The sequence below is a fragment of the Bactrocera neohumeralis genome, chromosome 3, assembly GCF_024586455.1.
Source record: "Bactrocera neohumeralis isolate Rockhampton chromosome 3, APGP_CSIRO_Bneo_wtdbg2-racon-allhic-juicebox.fasta_v2, whole genome shotgun sequence".
In the NCBI taxonomy this organism is placed as follows: domain Eukaryota; kingdom Metazoa; phylum Arthropoda; class Insecta; order Diptera; family Tephritidae; genus Bactrocera; species Bactrocera neohumeralis.
This window is the reverse complement of record NC_065920.1, coordinates 68,112,126-68,125,096: the sequence shown is the minus strand read 5'-3', so window position 1 is coordinate 68,125,096 and position 12,971 is coordinate 68,112,126. Positions and strand designations below refer to the sequence as shown.

General features: G+C 35.6%; 1 protein-coding gene across 3 annotated transcripts in view; it reads left to right on the top strand.

Moving 5' to 3' along the window:
- Window positions 1–12,971, top strand: part of LOC126752046 (uncharacterized) — a 61,925-nt gene that overhangs the window by 34,634 nt on the left and 14,320 nt on the right. The window contains exon 1 of one of the 3 annotated variants that reach the window (XM_050462584.1): window positions 654–1,232. The exons of the other annotated variants lie outside the window; for them this stretch is intronic. The gene's annotated coding sequence lies outside the window, so the exon portion shown is untranslated. Of the gene's footprint in view, window positions 1–653; window positions 1,233–12,971 lie in introns of those variants that run through there. 3 annotated transcript variants of the gene reach the window in all.

The window sequence follows — 12,971 nt, the reverse complement described above, 5'->3', positions numbered from 1 at the left end:
ATAATACACAGCGAACGAATTTCGAATCGGAAAATTTTCGAATCGAGTTACAGAATAGGCCCCCTGAACATAGGATTTCGAGAAAAACGCATTTAAAATTGTAGGAGTCGATAACACTTAGTTGAAAAATCTTACAAATACGGCATATCTCCAAAAATATTTGCGCGATCAAATTAAAATCTTCGGATAAATTTCTCAAGTATACAGACATTGTTTGTACTTTCGAAATATAAAGAAAAAAGTCTAAAATCTATCTATAATATGAAGTTTCATTAAATATTTCTGATATTTTTCATAACTTTTGACTTTGTTTATTTTCCATAAGAACAATATTTAATTGGAATCCCCTTTTATGTTATGTTATATGCGTATCTACAGTTTATCAAACATATACATACATACCCCCGCTTAGATGAGTGCTTATCCCAACAAAAGGGCTGCTAATGTTCACATATAAAGTACTAAATAGATACGTAACAAACGCTCTCTCATTTCATATAAATATCACTTACTTTCCAACAGTGCTTTCCAAACTGTTGTGCTATTCTGCTCCCCATTTTCGACGAGTAGTTTGGCTCATTTATAAGCATTCATTCATTCATTAGCATTACACCACTGCATTGGTTCGGTTGCGTTGATTACGCGCTCACCATTTACGCCTTCAATTGTTTCGGGAGAGCGCGATAAGCAAACATAAAAACGATCGATTGAATGTTGTCTACCTAAACGACAACAATTCGCTTAGACCAGTCTTATGTGAGCGATCCTCTGAAAGCGTTCATTTTACGGACTTAAATGCGTCAAAATATTTGAATCAAAAATAGAAAAAAAAAAACAAAAACAACATTTAACATAAAAAACCGAATACAGCGCGCAACAACTCATTAAATTTTAGTTTCGTGTGTGTTTATGTTTGTGTTTGAACACATTATTTTACTTTTCATTCTTGGTGACAGCATAGAGAATTCTATTTCGCTTGTGTACATAGTAAATTTTGACCCACGCGATAAGCGTTTTGTGTAGCGATAAGAGTATTTTTAAAAGTGAAACTAGCCAATCATGGTGAAACAGTGTGTATTGTGAAAAAATGAGGAAATATTGAAAGAATAGATATATATAAATATTTATAAATTATAAAGTGTATATCAAAATAAGTGAAATTATTAGTGCAGCCAATTACTATTTATCAAATGCAATCGCTGTGACCCAAGGGGCGGCAATAAAATGTTCCGGTTAGTGTTCTTGCTCATTATATACTACACATAATATTTTAGCAGTGAATTTAACGTTAAATATGATAATAATTAATTTTATAATGACCTATTTATACCCACCAACCAATCACCAAATCTAACTATATCGATTCGAATTAGTTGTTTCCAAACTTATGACATTGTAGTGGGCTGACAGCGTCATGATATAAAGAGTGGCTCGAAAAGGTTGGATATTCTTGGAACTTTTCAAGAGCCCATAGGAAAGCGATGCCACTTGGGAAGGTCGAGTGGCTTCAGTTCTTACAAACAATACTGAACAAAAATAACATGACAGCTAGACACGACTCACGCGCGATGTGTCCAAAAAAGACTATTGAAAAAAGTATCTCTATATATTTATACTATGATAGTATCTATAAGTAAGATCTGAATTCGATGCTGACAAATATCAAAGTGATGTTTCTAACGACTATCGGTAGGCTAGTCAAAAAGCCTCTACATTTATTCATACCAAGAAAAAGCTCCTTATGATAATCTATGTTACTCGGAGTCCTATTAGAATCCTAAGTGTTATCCTTTGTTCGAATAGAGACAGAAATTCGAGGAAGCATCTACCGAACGGAGTCTATCAAATAAAATAAACAACGTTATTGGTTTTAATGTAGCTAAAAGGCCTTTAAATACACTCAAACTTGTCTCGGATAAGTTCATATAAACTGTGTGTATCGATAAATAATTTTTGCCTAGATTGAATTTTCCCTAGATTGAACTTAATCTCTATGATTGTGTGAAGTTTCATCTCCTTACGTCACTTTAGGTATGGGCAGCATGTCGTGAAGTCATCGAAAACATATCTCAAGCGAGTCGCCCATCCACCGCTGTTAATGACGATAATATCGGTGAAGTCAAAAAAATGGTGCTTGAAAGTTTTAGGTATGAAGCATTTCTATCTAGATTCGTAACAAAAAACTTAATGCGCCGCTAAAGTCTAGCATGATTGTAACTGACTTGTTTGGCCAAACAAGAATCGAGAGCCAACCCCTGTTAATGACGCGTATTCGCCAGATTTAGCCCTGTGTGACATTTTTTCGTTTTCGAAACTGAAAAATCCGTTTTGAGAAACACGCTATGAGTTCATTGACAATTTTGTTTGGTTTATATGAGCCTTTTCAGAACAAATTTGATCTTGAGTGCATTAAAAATAAATAAGAAAATTACACCAATTACCTGCCAAACCATTCCTTATAACTAACCATAAGAATATAAAGGCCGTCGGTGCCCAATGCGTTAAGCTTGAGTACTATTCCTAATATCGTTGATTCAAATCACCTTCGGAGAAAAGTCGAATGGTGTAGAAAAGCTTTTAACGACGAAGAAAATTTTCACAAAACAAAACGATGTGGGCCAAGTTTTTAGAATATTTCGAGAACTTCTTCTGCAGTGACTTTATAGTCATGGAGCGTGTGCAGCAACGCCAGGCCGTTCAATCTATCTATGTTCGCCCTCAGGCACGTTATCATGCCGCGAAGTGTCGAAAAGAAGTGTTCAGAACTCGCATTCGTCACAGTAAGTGTGCAGAATAAGCTAAGAAAACTATGAATTATGGGGTGCTCGTATACATCGTCTACATCGCCGTTCTTCAATGTTTCCAATGCTGTAGTCGGTAACTTGTTGTCTTTTGACTTTTGCTTCTGGCCCCAATGGGACTGCCAGTGATCAGGTTCACCTTTGAGCTTTAAACGTCGCACAACGTTGTCATTATCCAAAAGACATTTGAATCTATCTATCAAATAATCAAGAAGATTTTCCATTTCTTTGGTTTTCAGAGCACACACTTTTTCTGGAAGCAGCAAACTCAGTTGAAATCCAACCAATACTTTTCTCGAAAAGCACGTCTTCAAATCTTCGCCGATTGTATCAAACAGAGAAATTTACACCTTTGTAGTATTCTTCGCAAGTGCTCATGCAGAATTTTTCACTTTTTGTTTGTCGGCCGCAGATTATTGGTTTTTTTTCGTCAACTTTCAGTTCTGCCGCCATTTTTTCGTGTCTGAATAAATGGATCGAAAATGTTCCTCAGCTTTTTGTCTTCGATTTCGGAACGTTACAAGCAGCGTATCTATGATATTTGATGCCTTTACCAGATCGATTGATTCTTTTTGAAGAATCACGCTGAGATAGAATATCACAAAGCTAAAAAATCTCAACTATAAATTTAAATGTGCACAGGGCTGCAATGAGTATCGTTGCTTTTCCCGCTGTCTCCTTATTTTTCCAGTTACTAATTCCTCTATGTTGGAAAACTTGGAGGATAAACCGAACAGAATGTATCAATTGAACATATCACAGATGGAGCTGAATGTAGCATGAATTTTAAATTCTCTATCAAGCCGCGTCGTTTCAAATTTAGCACTTTGTGGATCTGACTGGATTTATTAACAATGTAATCTGCATATGTTGGTACACTTTGTAACTTCAGTGGTATCATAGCATTATTTATTAAATGGAGAACAGTCTTTAATTTTGTTTCTGAAATAAAATGACAAATTTCTGGATTATATTTCTGTTACTTTATATTTTTTCAGAGTAGTAAACTTACTAATAGTCCATGAGGGGTCCATTTCCCCCTCGCCACTGGGATAATGATCTCTATAAGTTATTTGTCAGTATATTCAAAATGAGTAGAGTTCTTTTTAGTTTTTTGACCTGCTAACTATCGCTGACAAATTTGAGACAATATTTTGTGACTAAAGACTGTGTTGTGAATAGTAATTTGTCAGAAATTGAGACTTTACTTAAAAATGTCCGGCATTCGAGGTGTAACCAACTTCAGACCGTTCCCGCAGCTGTCGCACTGGAATCAGCTGTTTATAAATTAGTTGAATGACAGTTCGGAGTATTGTTCACAAGTGTACAAAAGCGTTTAGCCAAAAGTGAACGCAAAAAAAAGTGATCAGCGATGGAATTCAAACGTAATATCCGTAGTGTGGTTGCTTTATATTTAGCTGGAAAATCACAGCCAGCTATTGTTCGTGAGCTCAAACACCTTAATGTGAATAAAGTTTTTGTTTATCGCACGATCACTCGTTACAATGATACTGGTAGCATCGCAAAACGCCATGGTCATCAAAAGAGTGCAACGTCACGTGAGATGGTTCGGAAAGTGAAGAAGCGACTGGAGCAAAATCCACGACGAAGTGCCAATCAAATGTCTAAAGAATTGAAAATATCCGACCGCAGCATCCGGCGCATATTGAAAAATGAGCTCATGGTCAAGCCTTACAAGTTCCAAAAGGCCCATGATCTCACATCGAAGCAGCAACAAGTATGACATGAGAGAGCGATTCATCGGTTGGCCACCAGGAGGCAGCACCCACCCACAAATAATGGTTTGGGCCCCTGTCACCGCAGATGGGCGCTCTCTAATTGTTTTCATCGAGCCTGGCGTCAAAGTAAATGTGACATATTATCGGGAAAGTGTTCTGGAGGCTGCTTTGAAGCCGTGGGCAAACAAACATTTCGGTCGCAAACCATGGACGTTTCAACAAGACTCAGCACCGTCTCGCAAAGCGCGAGTGAACCAAGAATGGCTGAAAAACAACGTTCCGAACTTCATTACGACCACACAATGGCTCTCAAATTCACCAGATGCGGATCTAATGGATTATTCTCTCTGGGCCGTTTTGGAGAGCAAGGTCCGAAGTAAAAAATACACCAGTCTCGAGATGCTGGAGAAAGCCATTGTCCGTGAGTGGGCCAAAATATCGGCAAGTCACATTCGGGCAGCTTGCGATTCGTTTTTTGACCGTCTCAAGGCCATAGTTAAGGCAAAAGGTGGTCATATCGAGCAAAAGTGAATTGGTCCTGAATTTATGATTATTTTTACACATTTTGTACTTTAAAGTAACTAAAAATAATTTTCCAAACCGAATTTATGGCTTTTTTAATTACACTTCGAGTGCCGGACCCTGTAGTGAGTAGAGACTGATTTCTGAATTGCGCTATAAAGCTAACTAAAGTAACTTTTCAATTGACCTATTAATTTTCGAAAAAGGCTATGTCGATAATTTGTTATAACCATAGCTCTGGCGTAGCATACCTCTCCTCCTGTAAAATTAGAAATAGTACATAAAATGTATATATGAATATACCAATTTAATACATACTACATACATACATATATCTACATATGTGTTAGGTGTTTACATATTTATACATTTATACTTATTTTGGAAATTTTACTCTTCACTTAATTAATCTTATTTGAATTATTTATTGTAAATAAAGCGTTCGTGAAAAGCACATAAACATATTTTCTTTGCCGAGTGCTCAACTTATTTGCATAGCTATATACTTTGTTGGCACAAAGCAAATACTTCGTAAGTTCACGCACATACCTAGAAGTAAATGTGTCTGCAGGTACATACATAAACCCATACAAATAAATCGATATTTAATTTTTTTGTATCTTATACCCAAATAGTTTTTTATTTCATTTTGAATGATTAATTTTGAAACTAGCCTTTTCTATTTCTTTTGGTTGAGTATAGACACACATACCTATATACAAGTAGGTACATATCTACTTTTGTGTAAAGTGTGTCACGCTCACTCCTTACTTTACTAGCTTCCCTGCTGCGTTATCTCAATTAATATTGTTGTTGGATTTTACATTTCCCTCTGGCTAGTTTTATTCTATTCAATTCAAATATAATAATAAATATATTCATCTTTCTCTCTATTTCCCACTCATTGCTCTTCTATTTTACTCTCAGTTGAGTGTTTTTCAAAATAACCTGTTCTAATTTGGATTTTTGAGTAGCGCATAGTTTGTGTATTGAGATTACTATAAATTTATATGTATCTACAGACGAGGTATGGATTTGAATTTTGGGTTCAATAACTCTAATCGCTGTAAATTTACTTTTTGAATTTTATTAATTTTTTAAATTAACGAATAATAATAAATAATATTAATAATATTTAAAATAAATAGTTAAGAGAGTGGCGAATAGAACCTTTGTAAAACTTTCGAACATACCGAACAGAGAAAAACCAATTCAAAGACAAATACATATATTTATTTCTACAAAGAAACTTATATTTTCAACAGCGCACTTTTTTGTATTAGGTTAGGTTACTCTGTTAGGCCAATAAGCCACGCTTAGATCAATTTAATTCTTTGCGATACCAAATGGAGTTCACTTGCTAAGTCCAAGAGGAGTAGTCATCGTTTCGGATGCCTGCGCTTGACGCGAATTTTAACAGACTTTGTAGCCTCACTATCGATACTTCCTCCAGTGTATCATACCTCTTAACCTCAGATGCTTACAACGTAGTCTTGCCAATGCGTGACAAGTGCACAAGACATGCGCTATTGTTTCCATGGTGTCCTGCTCTGACATATCCAGCAGTCTTCTCGATCTGTCAGCCCAATCCTGCGGGCGTTTGTCGCCAACAGACAGTGAACTGTTAGTATTCCCATAATGTTCCTACAGTCTCGAGTGCCAATAGGAATTTTATGTACTTTCGATCTACCGTTTTGCACATGACTTTTGAAGTTCTGCACCCAGGTAGCTCGTTCCATCGGGTTTTGATTTTCTTTGCCTTGCTTCTATGACGATCGTCGTGTAGACAATGCATGGGTTTCTCCCATTTCATGTACGTTTTCGGATTTCGGAAAAATTAACATATTAACGTTCATCGAAAAATAATTTTCTCAGCTTAAGTCCATTTATGGCTTATTGGTTTCGTCAACCAAAAAAATTATCGCTGTTGGAGTGTTTCAAGCCCTCATGTGGTTCAAGAAAGGCAATTGTATCCCTAAAAATTTACCGTTTGGTACGGATTGTGTTTTGGCGGCATTATCAGATCTTATTTCTTTCAATTTCTTTAATAATGGTCCATTCCCCACTGTAACATTATGGCCACTATTTTTTTAAATGATTCTCTCTGCCCATAGAGCACACCAAAAAGTGATTTTTTGAGATTGTAACGGGGTCTTGTGGATTATCAACACTGTAACCTGCTACTTAAAATTTTATCTCTCGTTATTTTTGGGACACCCTGTATTTAATTTCAACTGGTTAACCTAAACATTTTGAGATAAGATGTATATATGTAAGTATATCTATTTATTTTTATATAGTTGATTGACAATTTCATAAAGTCATGTACTGCCTTGATAGTGAGTAAGTTAAATTTGCGATGTTTAATATCTGAGCTCTGTTTTGTGTGCAGTTTCGAGTATAAAAATAATTTCTAAAAGTTTACCATTCGATCACAACACAATTTTGAGAGATTGGTGTGTTCCTGTCAAGTCACTTCGTGGGAACTTACTTCATAATTGAGAATTTGAAGGCTTAAAGACAGTTCGTTAAGAATTTAACTCATATTTACCACTATAACTAGTATAAGCAATCAATTGGAACACGCACCTTTACTGTAAATGTGATGTTTGGTTAGGAATCTGTTAAGAATCAAAAAGTGGATATTTTACATATTTTTTCCTTTGTCATATATGACCTTTTTATTAATACCGAACACTAGAAAAATTATAACTATATTTTTATTATGCCAATCAGTATGTGATTTATGCCGGTTGCTTGTTCGATTCGCTACTTTTAAGACGTTGCGAAGACACCTGTTAGTTACTTGCGATTATACGAGATGTTCGCACTAGTAACTAAATATTATATATTAAGAGGTATAATGAGTGCTCGATAGTTATGACCTCCTGTGATAGAGCCTTGGATAATATATATAAGTATATACAAAAAGACTAAATTTTCTTCCAAATTTTGCTTGTTTTGCCGGCTATTATCGAAATAAGCTCCATATTGTGTAAACACTAGACAAAAACTTGCATTAATCAATCAATAATTCTTTAATTTTCAGCAATATGTAGACACGGATAGCCACCGTTCAGTTCACCTACATGCCCAATAAAAACTTCGATAAAAATGACCGTGCTGATGTTTGGTTGAGTATTAAGTGCTAAGCCAACTAGACACCATGGCCGATAGTAGTTTAATGAGTGATTAAATTTTTTTATGATTCATGTGACAATATCGAACGATTTTTTTTTCTTATCTCAAACATTTTCTAGCACCTTGCACACCTGTTGTGGCACCAGATGGTACTTTTTGGCAAAATATGCACTTATGTGTGTGTTTTTTTATTCCACTTTAGCAGTAATTTGTTGATAAATGATATTATGGTAGAGTGAAATATTTATTGTGATAAAAAAGTTCATAAATCGTAAAAATATCGCTGACTTTTTAGATAGCTATTTCCGACTATTATTGCTTCAAACTGTTTGTTTTTGAACTAAAATAAGAAAAACGTCAATTTCGACTGCAACGACTTTACAACTTTACAAGTGCACTTTTTTTTAAATAAAAAAGGGTATAAATAATTTGTTTCTCGATTTTTGTTAGTCATATTGGAAGACAGCTACTATGCCCCACAGTAGTCCGATTTGAAATATATTTGCGGAGATTGTAGCAGTGGCTTGGAAAATAATTCATGCCAAATTTCGTGAAGATAGCTTGTCAAATAAAAAAGTTTTCCATACCGGAACTTCATTTGAAACGGTCCATTTGTAAGGTAGCTATATCCCATAGTGGTCCGATAGCTGCGATTCTTGGGTAGAAAAAGGCGTGTACAAAATTTCAGATGGATATGTCAAAAACTGAGGCACTAGTTTACGTATATATAGAGAGACGAACATGGCTACAACGATTCAGCTCGTGACGCTGATCATTTATATATAAATATATATACTCTCTAACGATTTCTTTTGCATATTATAAAACTTAATACATTGTTTTTGATATAAATACTTATATTTATCAATAGTAAAAGCATTCTGTGGCAGTTTACACGATTAATTTTCGTTTTTCTTCGTACTATAATCCACTTTTTGACAACTTATTTTGACAGCAGTCAAGTTACAGTATTGTTTTATCAAAAGCATGCCATAAACAATGGTTTACAGTGTATTGTATATTATATTTTACGCCTTATAGTAGCGTGTCTCTTATTACAGTTCTTACTGAATGTTGGGGGATATCTGACTTGATAAATAATGTAGCCTTAATAGAGCGTTTTGCATGCATGATTATTAAGTGAGTCAATTAGCTTCTAACCCTAACCCTGCGTTCCATATATGGGAGGTTACCCTTTTGAAAATTTCTTAATCTATCCATAAGAGAGTGTGGTAATTTTTCGATCAAAGCTTATTGGGAATTATGGTATGTTTGCGATGAAGAACTGTCAAGAGTAGTGGAATTGTTTTCATAACACTAAAGAGTAAAGTGTTTAAGAGAGTTAAAGCAAAACTTTGTATGGATAAGAAGCTCTGTGTTGGCATTAGTATTTAATGTCAAAAAACAAAATTATCCATTAACTCGAGTTTGTGCTGTAGGTTTGAAGTTTCTGGAAATAGTTATGTTTACGTACATGGTACACAGGGGTAACTAATACATATTTTTCGATCAATACGCAGTGCTTCAATAAGCACACATCTAATATACATATGTACCATAAGTATTTGGGAAGCGCTAAGCCTTTAAAGATGGACTTCAAGTTTAAGTTAGGCTGGAGCAATTGTGGAGTACTACATATGTATAAGAGCTAAGTGCTCCATAGTTAATAAATAACTGTAGATTGTTTGAAAGTGCAAACACATTTTTCATCAATGTGAGATACAAATGAGTCATCCACAAACCCTCATTTATACCTTTTGGATTGATAATATATAGGTTTCGTGGAGCTCGATCTTTCAAATAGATACAATAGAATACAGGGTTTTTAACAGACATATTTTCTTTGATAATAAATTTCTCATTGAGTTCACCATCTAGGGTGTTGCAATAAAAATTTTGTCAAAAATGTTTTTTTTTATTCAACATAGTTTTCTTCTTCTTAATTAGCGTAGACACCGCTTACGCGATTATAGCCGAGTTAACAACCGCGCGCCAGTCGTTTCTTCTTTTCGCTACGTGGCGCCAATTGGATATTCCAAGCGAAGCCAGGTCCTTCTCCACTTGGTCCTTCCAACGAACTGGAGGTCTTCCTCTTCCACTGCTTCCCCCGGCGGGTGCTGCGTCGAATACTTTCAGAGCTGGAGTGTTTTCGTCCATTCGGACAACATGACCTAGCCAGCGTAGCCGCTGTCTTTTAATTCGCTGAACTATGTCAATGTCGTCGTATATCTCGTACAGCTCATCGTTCCATCGAATGTGATATTCGCCGTGGCCAACGCGCAAAGGACCATAAATCTTTCGCAGAACTTTTCTCTCGAAAACTCGCAACGTCGACTCATCAGTTGTTGACATCGTCCAAGTCTCTCCACCGTATAGCAGGACGGAAATTATGAGTGACTTATAGAGTTTGGTTTTGGTTTGTCGAGAGAGGACTTTGCTTCTCAATTGCCTACTCAGTCCGAAGTAGCACCTGTTGGCAAGAAATATCCTGCGTTGGATTTCTAGGCTGACATTGTTGGTGGTGTTTACGCTGGTTTTATACAAGGATAATACACGGATTATAGCGACCTGCAACTTTTCGTTACCATTTGTGAAGTACGATTTGTCCTTTGCTTCAAAGTATGCCTCAGTTTCGGCAATCACTTCTTCAATCGACAAAAATTTCTTCCCAGTGAGCATTCTTTTGAGATCTGAGAACAGGAAATAGTCGTTGGGAGCCAGGTCTGGAGAATACGGTGGATGCGGAAGCAATTTGAAGCACAATTTGTGGATTGTTGCGTTTTCACTAGCAAACACAGTGCATTGTCTTGATGAAACAGCACTTGTTTCTTTTTCTTCAATTGCTCGGACGTTTTTCGGCCATTTAGACCTTCAAACGGTCGCTCTTTTTTCAAAGTAGTAAATAAAAATGATTCGCATAATAGACCCCATAACCTTGCCAGCCGATTGTTACGTTTTTCCACGCTTTGGAACGGATTCATCGTGTGCAGTTCACTCGGATGACTATCGATCGATTGGCCTTCTGAGTGAAACGATGGAGCCATATTTTATACATTGTCACATATCGACGCCTCGGGTTTTGTGCTTTCACATCTCCAAACACTGTTCCGAATCATAAACTCGTCTTTGTTTTTGGTGAAAAGTGATATCACGCAGCACCCACTTTGCACAGAGCTCATGTCACCACATCTAAACTTAGCATACCAATGGTTTATTTTCCTGGGGCAGTGTTCTTAAATGAAAAAACTGTATACGTCAGTAAAGAAGGAGTATCCGGAAACTGGTGATCGAGCCAAGTTTTTGCTTAAACTGTATTTTTAGCCTTCAAAACGCAATATTTTAATTTCTTTTTATCCATTTTTTCACAATGATTCAACAGCTTTCAAATTTATACACGCGACTTTTAAAGGTTAGGGCTGACTAAAAATCGTATGGATTTAATTCTAGTAGCGCCATCTACATATGTGTCAGGTTATGGACTTTTCAATTGATATGTTAAGTGTCTGTTATAAGGTTCTCGATACCTACATTTCTATCCCTAAGCTATCTCAGCTGTCTATTTTTGCGCAAGTTATATACTTCTTGAATAGACGAACGGGAACATATTGGGTAGTCGAAAAAGTGTTTTCGTTTTTCACATTGTGTCATACCATACAGTGTTGGAAAGGTGAGATTTTAAGCTTTATTTAACCAAAAAAAATTAAATTCAGGGATGTTGAAAAAAGATACAGTTGTTCAAAAATATGTGAAAATAATAAAGAAATTCGCTATATTTTGAAATTTTTGTATAAATTAAAGAGAAGAATGCCACGCAAGCTACCAATGAAATTTGTGAAGTTTACGGAGACGATGCTGTATCAGTTCGTGTAGCACAACAATGGTTCGCTCGCTTCTGTTCTGGAAATTTCGAATAACACTGAAGAAAGTTTTACATGAATAATGCCTTTAGCGGAAAAATGGCAAAATGGTACATATTTGTTTATTTATTTATTAGTATAAATATAAAAAAAAGTTGAAGTTTGATTAGAAATACGAAAAGACTTTTTCGACTACCCAATATTTATTTTAATCATGCATTATCTTGTCATTTCTAAACAAATGATCTATGCAAATATTTGCTTACACCTTCAACTGGAATATACTATATATATATGTATGTATATACAAACATATTCATATATTACAAACAATGCGCGTGTTCGCTGCTACAAGTTATAGTGCATTTCTGTTATCAAGTTGTGTCCACTGGAGGGGACTCTTATTTGCATATACCTTGCATTGTTTGCCATTTTCACTTGACTCGTAATTATGCACACGAGCGTAGTATACAGTGTTATATAGTATGTCTGTTTGTACATACATATATGTATATGTGAAATTGATTACACGCCTTCGTTGCTATTCTAATCGCTACTTTATTTCATTAACTTGCGTATTTACAGGGGTGCTCACACTTTCATAGAAGTATATAAACAAAGCGATTTTTTCTTAATGCTGTCAAACAATATAATAGATCCCATCGCATTGAACCGAACTGAAAGACTATTTTGAATGTAAAGTACTATTTTGACGCCTAGTTACAGTTTGACGCGATTCTGGGCTTAGAATTGCACTATATCGAGCTTTCCAAAGCATGTCTAACCGACTCAATCGACCGGTAAATGTCAAAGTTATTCAGTATTTACCTCCAAACATATTGCACCCTGTATCTAAATGAGCTTGGCCACACAAATTGTTATTGCGATTCTGAAAAAGGTTTTGTTTGCAT